Source organism: Helianthus annuus, chromosome 2 (genome assembly GCF_002127325.2).
Source record: "Helianthus annuus cultivar XRQ/B chromosome 2, HanXRQr2.0-SUNRISE, whole genome shotgun sequence".
Lineage (NCBI taxonomy): Eukaryota > Viridiplantae > Streptophyta > Magnoliopsida > Asterales > Asteraceae > Helianthus > Helianthus annuus.
In genome coordinates this window covers 68,774,329-68,789,140 of record NC_035434.2, presented here as the reverse complement: position 1 = coordinate 68,789,140, position 14,812 = coordinate 68,774,329, and the positions used below count along the sequence as shown (strand labels likewise).

Sequence of the window (14,812 nt, the reverse complement as noted above, 5' to 3'; positions counted from 1 at the left end):
CCTAGTTACTTTAATGGGTTCGGGAAATTATAACCCGTTATGTTTTAAGTCCCGTTAATTTGGCCTTTTTATATACTTTGTTTTCTCAAAGTATTTATTCCCCTTTTTAATTAATATTAGGTTTATTTATTTGAGTCCTAATATTTACCGGGTTAATTTTTTTACCAAAAATGTATTTTACCCGTCTTTACTATTAACGTGGTTTGATTACCAAACCCGTTTTTTTTGGGATGTTACAACAACAGTGATGTGACAGCTCTCTCATTCGACCAGCACGCTCAAGGCCTTCTTTCTCTCGATTTCTCTCGATTCTTGTAAGTTTTCAACTCAAATCTTGTACTTCCATGATCTACAAACACTTCTTCATCATTTTCACCTTTGAATCTTAACTTTTAAACACGAAATCAGCGGATTTGAGGTGTTCTAGGGTGATGTTATCATGGAGTTCTTATGACCTTCAAGTTTTGGCGTCATTCCACCAAGAATAACTCAGATCTGAAGGATTTCCACATGATTTCACAACAATTTTGCATAGATCTAAACATGTTCAAAGTTAAAAGGATTGAATGGAACTTTTCCAAGTTTCTTTCAACTCTTTTACACTCAATGCATTTAAAACCGATAGAATCGGAGCTCGTTCAAATCTTCTACTCATTTCTTAGTGAAGTGTCGGTCTGAGATCTAATTTCTATCAAAAAGGCAACAGATTTCGGATTGAATATGAACAATCGGATAAGAACAGTTGACTGGTCGGATTAGGGTGATTACTGTTTGATCGGACGACTTGGGACTTGACGAGGTTCCGTTGTTTAGTACGTTGTCATACCGTCTCGAGCAACCGCAAAACTTTTCAAAACAATCAAGTTTCAAGACGATCAGATTCGTTGGGACGGATTGCCGTCCAATCAGATTGCCATCCGATCGAACTGCAATCTGATCGGATTGCACTTGTCTCCAACGCTTCATTAATTTTCAAGTTTTCAAAGGATCTGAATGTCGAACGGATTGCCGTCCGATCGGATTGCCATCCGATCGAACGACCATCCGATTGGTTGACATTTGGAACTTGAACACTTAATCATTTTCATAATTTTCAAAGAACATCAGTCTCTAACGAAGTGCCATCTGATCGAATTACTATCCGATCGAGTGACCATCCTGCTGTGAACTTGTTCTCACTAAGTGTCATGCCAATCGGATCGCTATCTGATCGAACGATCGTTCTATCGATGACCTGAAGGGTAAAGATACTACTCTGTTTTCAAAATGCTACAACAAAACTTCAAAGCCATCATACACAAACACATCCTTCCCAAACGAATGTCAATCCGACCGAATGGACATCCGATCGGATGACCATCCGAACGGATTGACATCCGATCGAATGACCATCCGATCGGATTGCCATCCGATCGGATTACCACTCGACACTTGATCACTTTTCAGCGTTTATCGCGTTGTTCTTCACTTATGCTATCGTTAACTGTTCAGGCTAATCTCTCAGCGCTCCCTTCAATCCAAGACAGTGTTTATTAACTTAAACGCTATCTGTGAGTATACTCGAACCCTTTTTGCTTTACGCACTTTTGGGTGTTACATACGTTACTTATTCAAATCACAATCGACACACAATGCAAACGCTATTTATATGCTGACCGTTATTGCATGTTACGTGTTATTCGATGAATTCTTATATGTTATGTTAACACAGTGATTATTGCCTGACACCTTTGCAACAATAGTACTATAGTTTGGACTCAGCACCTGTCATGGACAAGGGTTGTTAAGGGCTATACTTCACGTGTCCCAGTGGGGATATGTGTCGCGCATTCTACTACTCGCAGTCACGTCTTGCATATTTCATTGTCGATAACCTACTAGCCTTCACTTGCTACATGTTAGATGTTAGTTATGCGTAAACTATTTCGAATCTATTATACTATCAAACTTGTATGCTCACCCTTACACTATGTGTATTGACCTCTATTTTAACGTGTGTGACAGGTGCTTAGGATGCTTGCTTGCTATTTGATGGAATTGAGCTAGGATGGAGTCTAAAAACAAACTAAATAAAATCTGAGTTGTCGGAATGGATATTTGTCTTTGAGAACAATGTCTGTAATAACTGTTTTTATTTTATATGTTTGTGGTATGGGACATGAACCTTTAATATATTATAACTAATTGTTGGTGCACGAATGTCTAAAGCCTGCGTCTTAGTCTTAGTTATTCATGTATAGGGTCTAGATATGTTAATTATGCATAGTATAGGGGTTGAATATGTAAAATTGGGTTTGTAATGTATTGATTTCGCTCATAGTGACAATGTGTCACTTGGAGCGAAATCACTAGCTTCTGTTTTCGCTCCAAGTGACACATGGTCAGATGAGCGAAATCCCAACCCCTATATATAGTAGTTGTGTTTTCTTCTTTTGTACGCGCATGTTTACTGTGTAGCCGAACTGCTGCTCGACTACTTCTTGAAGAATTAATGAGAAAACCAGTTTAAAGTGATCTGCTTCTGTTTCTACTCAATTTCTACTTTGATTCATGCTGATTTTGTATTTCCACTGCATTATCAGTAGTATCTAGCTCTGATTGACTCACACGACTATCAATAACGGTCCTACAATTGGTATCAGAGCCAGTTGTGAGCTAGTTTACCTGAATCAAAGCCTTTTTCTTGCACATTTTGAGTTTCTGGACTTTCCAACGGACAAAATGGACTGAGATTTGGACACATTGTGTAATATTGTCTAATAACAAACCCTTGAGATTTTCAGACCTAAAAACAGCTTAAAACTGATCTAAAATGGCTCGTGAACTGATTTCGCTCGAAGGTACTTGAGTGATTTCGCTCGTAGGTTCAAGCGAAATCAAGTGTTTGTCACATTAGATTCTAATTTCGCTCATACGGTAAAAGCAAAATCAGAGATTTTGCTCATATTTTGAGATTTCGCTCCTGAGGAGTTATTGTTCTGGTTTCGCTCAAGTTGACACTTTGATTTCGCTTATAAGGTCATTATTTGATTTCGCTTATAAGGTCATTATCTGATTTCGCTCCTGTGAGCAAAAGTTGATTTCGCTCCAAACAAAGTGTAAAATCTGATTTCGCTTATAAAGCATGTTTTAGTGTAAAAATCATGGTTTGAGGGTTTAGTCCGTTTCGTACGTGATAGAGTGTTGGAAACTCAGTTTGTGTTAAAAGTTTTTCGATAAAAGTAAACTTTTTGTCAAAAAATGAAACATTTTTGAAATTTGTCACTAAAATGGAACATCAAGATTTTTACAACTTGTTTGCGGGAAGCGGCATGTCGGTTACGCAAAGTCCGGCGAGTATAGTTCAGAATGTTAACATGGAGAATGAATTAGGGACGATGCAAGAAGCTTATGAGTTTGGACGAATATGCGGGATGGTCAGGCCATTTCAAAAACTGGGTCCAAGCAAACCACTTCGAATGCTGGATGAAAATAGAGGCGAAGTATGTGCCACCGGTTGATGGACTAGGCTTGGAAAAGGGCATCGGGAGTATAACCGAAACTGAACAGATTGAGTTCAAGGCTGAAAAGAAGATGGTGAGCATTCTGCAACAGGCCATTAAAGAAGACATTCTCGTTTTACTGGAACATGAGGATAATTCTCAGTCGATGTGGCAAGCTTTAAAACTGAAGTTTCAAGGCAGTGTATCGATGATTAAGAGCAAGAAGGAATTAATCAAGAAAGAATTTGACATTTTTACTGGGATTAAAGGTGAAACGACAAAGCAGTTAATCGAACGATACTGTCATCTTGTGGTAGAAATGAAGCGGTTGGAAATTACAAAGACGAATGAAGAATGGATTGATAAGCTGTGTGATTGTCACACCCCCAAAATCCAACGCGGAGTATCACCGCTTGGGAGCGTGACTGACCAAGATCAAGCCACCAATCATATTGAACATAGCATATAATAATTAAAGTAGTTCATAAAAATTCAACTCAATACAATTGATGTTCAAACCAAACGTAGTTTTAGTAGCGGAAGCATAATATGAGAACCCAATGTATGTAATAAGTTCAAGTGTTATAAAGTTTAACATGGCATCCACGATCCATGCTCCACAACGACCTGCTCCTCCCTGTGCAAGCTCCATATGTACCTAAGGTCCTGCAGGCATGCAACAGAGAGTCAACAACTAGTTGAGCGAGTTCACAGAAAGTAAGTTCGTAGCAGCAATTCGTATGTTCATTTAGTGGGGGCTTCCCATGTATGTATGTACTACTAGTGGGGGTTTCCCATGATTATATTTATTTCTAGCGGGGGCTTCCCATGTTTATCCTTACTAGACTATTGTAACCATGTGTTTTCTTCTTGACCCGAGAACAGGAATACGTACAAGGTCACGTAGTTTTTACGTGAGTGTCCTTCCCCGAGGACAGTGGTACGCGTGGGGTTTACGTAGATTTTACGTAAGTGTCCTTCCGACCCGGAAGACAGTAGTAGGTATGAGTTTACGTAGGTTTTACGTAAGTGTCCTCCTGACCCGGGAGACAGTGGTAGATACTAGTTTACGTAGGTTTTACGTAAGTGTCCTGACTAACCTGAGGACGATGGTATATAGTCTAGCAATAGCGTAAGTACGACTAATTATCCATTTCAAATCTTCCAACCCAATTCCCAACCCGGGAATCCCATGCCTTGGCTGTGTGAACTCACCTTGGTTTGCTCGGTATGCTAAACTATGTGCTCGTAAACAATCACTCAATCAAGGCCTAAGGTAATGCATTGACACACAGTCAGTTCAGCATCACATTGATTCGCATGCAATATATATCACGAAGTGTGTTTAAGCAATCATCGTCAAGTAACACATAACAGTTATCTCGCGTTCATCCAATCATGCATCGTATGACAGAGTTCGTGGTTAATTCTAACGTAGTTACTCAGTAACACACCTTAAGGGTTATCAGATTAAACCAGATCCACATACTTAACAAGATTAACAAGACTTTCCATGATTCATCATAACATTCGGACATGTATAACCATAAGCATTCAGAAAGTCGGACATGTATAAGCATTCAAAACTCAGATAATTAACATCACAAAGTCGGATAAGGTGTTTAATATCACAAAAGTCGGACAACACTTGATAAATCAAAACTCGGACCCCATGGCCACTCTAAAGTTCGGACCCCCTTAGAACTTATAAAAGTCGGATCCCTTGTAACTCATAAAAGTCGGACCCCTCAATACTTATAAAAGTCGGACACCTTGTAACTTATAAAAGTCGGACAAGGTTTCATTATCACAAGGTCGGACAAGGGCCTTTACCATTAAACTCGGACCATATGCACAATAACAAGAGTTCGGACCTATTAAATTTATTACAAAAGTCGGACCTATTAACTTCATTACAAAAATTCGGACAACACCCAACAACATCAAGTTCGGACTAAAATCATGTGTTACAAAGTTCGGACTTCTCATATATATACAACTAGGTTATATACCCGTGAGCTTCACGGGTTATGAGTTGTTTTATAAAAATTTATATTTATAAAAGAATTTTATATATATGATTTCTTATAATTGGATAACCTCTTCATACTAACATGTCAACTGTATGAAATGATCCCAATTCCATAACCCTAATCAAAACCAATATCAAAAACTGAATCAATCTTAGGGCAGTCACCTCTAAAGACTAAACATATATATTCTTACAACATTCTATATGTCATCAAAGTGATTTAGTGAGAAATAATGTAACTGTAGCACAATAATGTTGGTGTAATGATTTTATTAGACTTTGATGCAAAGTTTGAAATGCTTTTCAATGGAGCAATCATGATACTAATCACCCGAGTAAACTACTCCCGCAAACACAGACAAAGCTGGTCCGACCCAACAACCCATCACCATTTCAGAAGAAACCCACCGCCCAAAGGTCCAATGTGATAAAACTCCTGCTCAACCAAAGAGCATTTTTGCTCCAGGTAAGACTTGATCCCATGACCTCCACTTTGGAAGATCACGGGCTATGAATACACGATAAGGTTATCGGCGAAAACATCTATAGAGCAAATTAATTCCGCTGAATAAAACGTTAAAGAATCAAGGGTTCGTACAAATTTATTGTTCTATATAATATTAAACTCAAACTGATTGCATGCAACCTCAAAAACCAATCATGTTTTAATGAAAAAACACATTAACACCAATGATCTAATTTCAACATATATTAATTAAGTCTATTGAAACCTGAAGACACAAGGAATTAAAGGAACATACCTGTGAGCTAATGATCGACTTGAAAGATATAAATTCACAAGAGAATTTAGAGTGGACCAGGAAGCCAAATTGTTTTATTAATGCATAAAACCATTTAGATCATGTTAAAATTATTATTGAGATAATATAACTCTGTAATCGTATGAGACATGCTAATTTTTTCAAAAAAAACATTGGTGTTTCAGGTCAATACGATCTGACCAATTTCAACTTGTACTGATTATTACCTTAATTCTGATGAACGACTTCTCGTCATTTGTTGGTGTGGTAGAATCCATCTACAATTGTAAATCCATACCTTTAGCAAAACATACTATAAAAACTAATTAAAAATGATATAAAAATCGATTTCATTTTTACCTTGTTACAGGAGCAAATCATTTGCTTGACACCAAGGGTGAAAGCAAGAAGAGCATGCTCACGGGTCTGTCCGTCTTTTGAATACCAGCTTCAAAACCACCAGTGGTGGAATCGATGATAAGAATAGCACAATCAGACTGTTAGGTACCAGTAATCATGTTCTTGATAAAGTCACGATGTCCGGGAGCATCAATAACTGTGCAGTAGTACTTGGTGGTCTCGACCTTTCACAAAGCGATATCGATGGTGATACCTCTTTCATGCTCAGCCTTAAGCTTGTCAAGCACCCAGGAGTATTTGAAAGACCTCTTGTTCATCTCAGCAGCTTCTTTCTCGAATCTTTCGATCACACGCTTATCGATACCACCGAGCTTCTAGATCAAGTAGCCGGTTGTTGTGGACTTGCCGGAGTTGACATGTCCAATGCCAACAATACTGAGATGAATCTATTCCTTACCCATCCTGAAATTTAAAATGAACTGTTAATATATTACATATCTGAAAGTCTGAAAGTACAATATATTACAGTATAACTCAAACATCACATAGCACACAACTTGAAATATGAAACTAACTGTCAGAATATTACAGATCTAAAAACACAGTATATTATACTCTTATACAATTAGCAACTTAGGTTGCCTTTCCTACACCTTCGCATCGCTTCATTGAAACGCACCCCTACATTCAAAACATGCACCTTTTTGTTCTAAATTTAATAGGCACGATTCATTCAAAATTTAACAACTACCAATTGTTAACCAAACCGATGCGATTCATCAAATAAAACAAACCGACAGAAACGTTAAAATGAATATATACAAACACAATCCACACAAGTATTAAAACAAATCTACACCGCTTCATTCCGTAACCGTCATCCAAAACTAAACCGCCATAAAACCGGTTCAAGTACTTCGTCGGTTCTAATGGTTCTAATAACGGTTCACAAAAAACTATTCAATGTGTTACTCCAGGGGTCGCAACCCTTCATCGGAATAAAGTCAATCTCAACGGTTGCGTCGTGTCGTTTTTTGATTCAGCGCTCCACCGAAATTAAGGTCGCAACCCTTCCGACAAGTATAAATTCCGGGTGACAGGTTTGAGCAATTTTGATTGGTTTTTTTACGATTCGGTTCAGGTTCAAACCGGTCCCAAATCTACTATTTCTATCCGGCTTAAACCGGCTCTTCTCCATATCAATTCCAAACCGATTCCGATTCAGCTTGAAACTTCGGGCTCAGTTCACGAACCGGTTCGAATGTGCACCTCTACCGTCTAATATTTACCATAACAAAGTTCCAATTGGAAACCCTATGTGTCTGATTCATTATTTTATACTAATTGTAATTTATACTAATACTAATTACACAGCTTAATCATATTCTACAAAAAAAAAAGCTAATTAAAATTAGCAACAAACTACTGATTAAAAAGCCGTAACCTTACATCACATAAACCTAATCAAAATCAAAATCAAACAATATACAAAAATCTATTAACACAGCAAGCAAGCAAGCAAACAATCAAACATAATAAAACCACAAAATACCTTACAGACTACACCGACAATGGTAGTGTCGGTTTTAAGATAGCCCGAAGGTTTTAACCCTTTCTTCGTTCATTAGAACCATCGCATTTCTCTCTCTCTCTTTCTCGTTCTCTCCCTTTTGGATTCCCTCTCTATCTCTCAGCTACTTTCTTTGCTGACATTTTGAAATTCAAAATTTGAATGGGATTGTGAGTCTAGTAATGTGGGGAGGAAGTAAAATATAAGGGGAGAAGCAACAACATTGATTAGGGCTTCAATTTTCAGAGAAGTAAACAATGGGAAAGAGGAGATGAAGCAAGAAACCCTAAAAGTGATCTCACCGTTTGCTTGTTTGAAGAAATTGATGGATTCAAAATTTGAATCTTTTGGAAGCCAATTGACCGCTAATTTTACTTCATCTAGACTCAATCAAGCTGGCAAGAATGCTACTTAGCTTTGACCCTTCCTGTTTAGGATATATGCATCCCTGGATTGACACGTAGGATGAAGATAAAAGTGGGGGCTTGTATGATTGACAGCTAGGATCAAGAAGTTTTGCTTTATTATAGTAGAGATAATATTCGGACCATCATAAGCATTGAAAGGTCGGATCTTATTAACATTTCAAAAGTTCGGACTTTAAGCATAACATTCAAAGGTCGGACCAACATCAATCAAATCATGCGAGCATTCAACTTTCATTGTAACAGTTACGTTTTTGTTTTTCACGATCAGGAAACCCTAATTCATTCATATGCATTGCAGTAATCCAATTATCAATCAATAATTCTAACATATCTTGTATCTTAACATCAGGCAAATGATTACACACTAATCAAAATCATTTCACAATAATCAGAATTCAATCAGTAAATACAGAACTAGTATGTGAAGAACTAGGGTTTACATGAATCACATAATCAATAATTTATAACAACAACAATCATTAAACAATTACCTTGGATTGATTCTAAATGGAATGAAAGATCAAGATTGATGCAAGAGAACTTGTGCCTATGATGAAGAAGATTGTAGAGAGGATTGAAGGATGTGAAAGTACGTGTGTTGATTCTTGTGTGATGATTAGTGAAGGAGATTAGGGTTAAGAGTTGTTAAAGTTCACAATCTACTCTACTCACCCCCTAAGTATCATCTTTTACATAAGGCACACCCATCACAATGTAATTTACAGTTTCACCACCAAGTTCATGCATTTGTCAAATCTTTCATAAGTAACACATAACCATGCACAATCACAATACACTTTATCGAACCAAAACATATACAGTTACAAAGTAAACCAATTGTGCAAGTAAACAACTAAACAAACAGTGAACGTGCAATAAATGCGGAAATGGAATCTTGGAAACTCGACTTGTCACATTATCCCCAACTTGAAAGAAATTTCGTCCCGAAATTTAGCATGTGGTTACTGAGGAAGCTAGGTAAGTTGTATCGTTTACTGGTTTTCCTGGGGTGTCACATCATCCCCCCGTTGATTTGGAATTTCGTCCCGAAATTCTGCAGTAGTAGCTTCAGCCTCAGTAGTGGTTGCACGGTTTTCGAATAACTGGGGATACTTGAGTTTCATTTGATCTTCACGCTCCCAGGTGAACTCTGGGCCGCGACGGGAGTTCCAACGAACTCGAACAAGGGGATTCTCGTGTTCTTGAGGACCTTAACATCCCGGTCCGTGATTTCAACTGGTTCCTCGACGAACTGCAACCGCTCGTCGACAGTGAGCTCCTTTAAGGGAACTATGAGGGTCTCATCTGACAGGCACTTCTTCATATTCGACACGTGAAAAACATTGTGAACTGCACCGAGTTCAGCTGGTAAGTTTAGTCTATAGGCCACTGTGCCTATTCTTTCTGTGATTTCGAATGGTCCGACATACCACGGATTGAGTTTACCTCGCTTGCCAAAGCGAACCACACCTTCCAGGGTGAGACGTTGAGTAAAACCCGGTCCCCGACCTGAAATTCCAATGGCTTCCTACGCTTATCCGCGTAGCTTTTCTGACGGTCGCGTGCTGCCGCCATGCGTTGCCTTATCTGTGCAATCTTTTCCGTGGTGTCCACTATAAGTTCTGGACCCGTGATCTGACTATCCCCCACCTCTGCCCAACAGAGAGGTGACCGACATTTACGCCCGTACAATGCCTCAATTGGAGCGGCTTGTATGCTGGTGTGATAACTGTTATTGTATGAAAACTCCACTAAAGGGAGATGCTTTTCCCAGCTGTTGCCGAAATCAATAACACATGCCCAAAGCATGTCTTCTAGAGTTTGATTCGTGCGCTCAGACTGCCCATCTGTCTGAGGGTGATATGCTGTGCTCATGTCTAGCCGCGAGCCAAAAGCCTTGTGCATTGCTTGCCATAGTTCTGATGTGAATCGTGCATCGCGATCCGAAATGATAGAGGTGGGCACCCCGTGCCTTGAGACTACTTCCTTCAAGTATATGTCTGCTAGTGTGGAAAACTTGTCTGTTTCTTTGATTGCCAGGAAATGAGCAGACTTGGTGAGTCGATCCACGATCACCCAAATAGTATCGTTCCCACGCTGGGATCTTGGTAGTCCTGTAACAAAATCCATGGAAATTTCCTCCCATTTTCATTGTGGTATCTTTGGTTGTTGGAGTAGGCCCGCTAGTTTCTGATACTCTGCCTTGACTCTTGCATAGGTCAAGCATTTGCTGACATAGGTAGCGATGTGGGCCTTCATGCTAGGCCACCAATAAGTAGTTCTGATGTCGTGGTACATTTTATCCGACCCTGGATGTACCGGGTAGCGAGACTTGTGAGCTTCATCCATTACCAGCTCGCGTAAATTGCCATAATGCGGAACCCAAATGCGTCCTGTTACATAGTAGGCGCCGTCTTCCCTTTGTTCTAACCGTTGCCTTGAGCCACGTAAGGCTTCAGCCCTGACGTTTTCTGGTTTTAATGCTTCTACCTGAGCATCTCGTATCTGTGCAGGAAGACTAGATTGGATAGTGAGCTGCAATGCTCGTACGCGCTTAGGTGTAGTGTCTTTCCGACTGAGGGCGTCAGCCACAACATTGGCTTTGCCTGGATGGTACTTGATGGCGCATTCGTAATCATTAAGTAGCTCGACCCATCGTCGTTGACGCATGTTCAATTCATTCCGCTTGAAGATATGCTCGAGAATCCTATGATCGGTGTAAATAGTGCACTTGGTACCGTACAGGTAGTGTCGCCATATCTTAAGCGCGAAAACAACAGCTCCCAGCTCTAAATCGTGCGTCGTGTAATTCTGTTCGTGAACCTTGAGTTGGCGCGAAGCATAAGCAATAACTTTATCCCGCTGCATCAATACGCAACCAAGTCCCTGTATCGATGCGTCACAATAGACCACAAAATCATCCGTGCCCTCTGGCAATGAGAGAATAGGTGCGCTGCATAACCTATCCTTTAGGTATTGAAAAGCCGTTACTTGTGTATTACCCCAGCGATAGGTAACACCTTTCTACGTCAACAAAGTGAGCGGTTGTGCGATCTTGGAGAAGTCTTTAATGAATCGCCTGTAATAACCCGCCAAACCCAAAAATTGGCGTATTTCCGTTGGAGTGCGAGGCGTGTGCCAATTCCTGATTGAATCTACTTTTGATGGATCCACATGAATCCCATCATTGTTTACCATGTGGCCGAGAAAGTGGACTTTACGAAGCCAGAAGTCGCATTTTGAAAACTTGGCGTACAGTTGTTCCTTTCGAAGAAGTTCCAAGATAAGACGCAGGTGCTGCTCGTGCTCCTCCTGACTCTTGGAGTAGATCAGAATGTCGTCAATGAAAACTATCACAAATTTGTCTAGGTAAGGCTTGCACACCCTGTTCATAAGATCCATGAAAACTACCGGTGCGTTCGTTAGCCCGAATGGCATGACTAGGAACTCGTAGTGGCCGTAGCGAGTTCTGAAAGCTGTTTTGGAGATGTCCTCATCCCGGACTCTCAGCTGATGGTAACCAGACCTCAGGTCTATCTTGGAGTAGTAGCTCGACCCTTGCAACTGGTCGAATAGGTCGTCAATACGTGGAAGAGGATAGCGGTTCTTCACGGTGACCTTGTTCAGTTCGCGGTAATCTACGCACATCCTGAAAGTACCGTCCTTCTTCTTCTTCACAAACAGTACTGGAGCTCCCCAAGGTGAAGAGCTAGGACGAATAAAGCCCTTATCCAAGAGCTCTTGTAGTTGCTTTGACAGTTCTTCTAGTTCAGTTGGAGCTAAACGATATGGTGCTCGAGCTATGGGTGCTGCTCCTGGAGCGAGCTCGATTTGAAATTCGACCTGACGATGAGGCGGTAGTCCAGGTAAATCTTCAGGAAACACTTGAGAAAATTCGCGTACAACTGGGATATCCTCTATTCTTTTCTCTTTCGTTGATGCATCAGTAACAAGTGCCAAAATGGCAGTGTGACCCTTTCGCAGACATTTCTGAGCCTTCAGGAAGGAGATGATGCCAACCATAGCACCACTCTTGTCGCCTTGAACTTCGAGAGGTTCCTTGCCAGAACGAGGAAATGCGAACGATCTTCTCTTTACATAGGATCTCTGCTTGCTGTTTGGATAACCAATCCATACCAATGACGATGTCGAAACTACCCAGAACTATAGGGATGAGGTCGATAGAGAAAGCTTGACCAGCGAGGATAAGATTACAACCCTGAACTATGTGTGTGGCCTCTAGATTTTTACCATTAGCTAACTCTACGACATGTTTGGTGTTTAAGGGAGTTGGTGCACGTTTTAACATTTGGCTAACTTTTAAAGACACATAACTGGTATCCGCACCCGAATCAAACAAAACAGTAACGTAAAAGTCGTCGAGAAGAAACTTACCCATAACCACGTTAGGATCGTTCCTTGCGTCACCTCGACCCAGCACAAAAGCACGACCCCTAGCTTCATTGCCGTTATATTCCCACCGTTGTTATTACCATTGCCTTGGTTGTTGTTGTTGTTGTTGTGATTCTGGTTCTGGTTTAACTGGGGGCAATCACGCTTGAAATGACCTTCAGCCCCACACTGAAAACATCCCCTGTTGCCCCGCTGTTGATGCTGCTGCCGGTTTTGTGGAGCTGGTAATTGCAGTTGCTGGTTCTGATTCACGGGTCGTGGGCTCCTATAGTCTTTGGCCTCGTGCCCCATCTTGAGACACCTTTGGCAACGACCCTTGTTGCACTGGCCGTTGTGGTGTCTGTTACAGTTGTGACACTTGGTGTGAAATCCTTGATATCTTTTCTGCCTATGACCACCAAGAGATTGCTGACTAGGACTCTCGTAGTGGTCAGTCTTCTGTTGCTGAGCCTGAGACTGAACTGTTGCTGAACCTTTGCTAGAATCCCCCTCCCACTTTCTCTTGTTGTCACTTGGGGTAGTAGGAGTAGCGGCTGATGTGGTAGCAGTAGTAGCGCTGATACGTTTTGGTAGCTTGTCCTGATCCACTGCCTGATCGGTGAGACGATGAGCTAGGCGTTGAACATCCTGGATGTTGTTATGATTAGCCGATGTCACATGGCTTTGAATTTCCGGTGCTAGCCCCTTGAGATATAACTCGATACGCCTAATAGGTGGGTCCACCATAGTTGGGCACAGAACAGCCAGCTCATTTGACCGCTTGGTATATCCTTCAATTTCTGACCCCGTCATCTTAAGATTAAAAAACTCAACTTCTAGCTTGTGGATGTCGTCGCGTGAGCAGTATTCCCTTTTGATCAATTCTTTGAATTCGTTTCAAGGGGTGGCGTTAGCAGCTGCCAACCCTAGGAGTTGAACTTGCGCGTTCCACCAAGTTAGCGCAATTCCTTCCAATTCCTTCCAACGACAGTCCATGAAGTTCTTGAATGTGCAGACAGGTTGTGGGGCGTGTTGACCTATTGTGTACAAATAGGACAAAGTTAAACACAAGAGTTAATGTAGGATCTAAAGATCCTAGTGTGAATCACATCCGCAGGGTATACTACCTGCTTGTGCAGCTGCAAGTGCCGCAGCTACTTGTTCATTGATAAGAGCCGTCAACTGGGCTTGAGTCATGTTCACACGTCTAGACATGATCTTCAAAGTAAAAGTAGAATAAGTGAGAATGATTCGCGAGTAGTGCGATGACAGAAGAGTGTAAGCACATAGGTGTTCTCAAGTAATAACGAATAGTAAGCAATGTAATCTAAGCATATTACGAGCAAAGTTCTATGTAGTTCTAGCAAGCAGGTAATAAACATAAACCTTATTACCTAGGATGTTGAGTCTTGCACGTGGAGCGAAGCGTCGTTGTGGATCGTTGAGAGCACTGTTCTGGTTATAGTCTGGTTTTAATAAAAACGTTTTTCCCATATTAAAACCAAGTTCTCTATAACCAATGGCTCTGATACCAATCTGTCACAACCCCAAAATCCACACGCGGAATATCACCGCTTGGGAGCGTGACTAACCAAGATCAAGCCACCAATCATATTGAACATAGAATATAATAATTAAAGTAGTTCATAAAAATCCAACTCAATACAATTGATGTTCAAACCAAACGTAGTTTTAGTAGCGGAAGCATAATATGAAAACCCAATGTATGTAATAAGTTCAAGTGTTATAAAGTTTAACATGGCATCCACGATCCATGCTCCACAACG

General features: G+C 40.6%; 1 pseudogene; it reads right to left on the bottom strand.

Annotated features, from left to right (window-relative positions):
* Positions 1-5,848: 5,848 nt before the first annotated feature.
* On the bottom strand, positions 5,849-7,096 carry LOC110919035 (annotated as a pseudogene).
* Between the last annotated feature and the right edge of the window lie 7,716 nt (positions 7,097-14,812).